Source organism: Monopterus albus, unplaced genomic scaffold (genome assembly GCF_001952655.1).
Source record: "Monopterus albus unplaced genomic scaffold, M_albus_1.0 scaffold276.1, whole genome shotgun sequence".
NCBI lineage: Eukaryota > Metazoa > Chordata > Actinopteri > Synbranchiformes > Synbranchidae > Monopterus > Monopterus albus.
Genome location: NW_018128156.1, coordinates 505,856 through 507,371, shown reverse-complemented (window position 1 = coordinate 507,371; position 1,516 = coordinate 505,856).

Genomic DNA, 1,516 nt, shown 5'->3' with positions numbered 1-1,516 from the left:
TGCCTGCTCATCTTAGCTGCTATGATGCCTGACAGGAGCTTCCATGTTGTGCAGAGGCAGGTTATTGGGCGGTAGTTGGGTGGTACTGCTCCCTTCTGAGGGTCCTTCAGGATCAGCACTGTCCGGCGTTCAGTTAACCACTCAGGGTGGGTCCCATCCATTAGTAGCTGGTTCATTTGTCCCGCCAGGCGCTCATGGAGTGAAGTTAGCTTCTTTAACCAGTAGGCGTGGTCATGTCAGGGCCTGGTGCTGTCCAGCTCTTCATACTTGAGACCCTCTCTTGAATGTCTGCCATTGTGATGGTTACTGGGTCTTGTTCAGGGAGGTTGCTGTGGTCTGCTCTCAGGTCTACCAGCCATTGGGCATTAGTGCTATTGTATGCCTCTTTCTCCCATATGCCCTTCAGAATTGTTCATCCTCCAGCCTTGGTGGGTCTGCTCTCATGTTATTACACTGCCACTGAGAGTACACCTCGGATGGCTCAGTGGAGAACTCTCCCGGCTTCAACTTCTCTGGTGTACCTCTTCAACCGGGTGGCCAGGGCTGTGAGCCTTTGCTTGGCAGTCTCTAAGGCCTCAAGTATGGACAATGTGTTGTACTTCTTAGGTACCCCTTTCTTCATCACACCTTTCTGCAATTCTGATAGCTAGCTAACTTCTCTCCTTGCTGCCTTGATCTTAGTTTCCAACCTCCTTCTCCATGGAGGATACTGCTCCTTATGGTCTTTGTTGAACTTATAGCCAAGCATCTCAAGGATGACAGTTGCTGTGGTGTATTTGAGCTTGTTGGTTTCAGTGATGGTCGTAATAGGGATTATTCTTAGTTTAATCCCTTAGTTCTTAGTTAGATTATTCACATCCTCTAGTAGACTTTCAGAAGGCACTTTATATTTAGTCTTGGTAACCAGCCACAGAGGTTCCTGGTGTCTATCTTGCTCATGATCTTCAATCTCAGGTCAGCTGCTCTTGAATTAAGCTCAAAAAGGCTTGTTATTGGGGCTTAGTACCCAATCTCTGAATGTGGGGGTGATGATGATATCTCCCCCCTGACCTGGCATCCTGGCTCCCCCTTGCTGGAGCATTCGAGTTGTACCTTGTCAATCTCTAGGTGTGATAGCAGGTGCTTCTTGTGAATGTTAGAGCACTGAGCTACTAGTTGTTTTGATGTTAGTCTAGATGTTGTGTTTCGAAGTATCCATAGGTCCCACATCCTCCATATGTAACCCCTCTCGCTGGGGTTACTTGTATAGTAGCATTCCAATAGTTACCTGTTCTCATCTCTTGTCCATGATTGTCCTGTTCCAGTAGCCCACTTCCTCCACAGGTTGCCCTGGTTCATCAACACCTGACGCGGACGTTGTCAACCTGGGCGACGTCCGAGCCGGTGTGACTCTTATTTTTCCAACTCTCATTACCCATGAGGGAGGCAGGTAGCATTAAGGGCCTTGCCTAGGCTGGATATTGACCGTGCCCTGACCAGGATATATATATGTATATATACTGTAGATTTTTATATA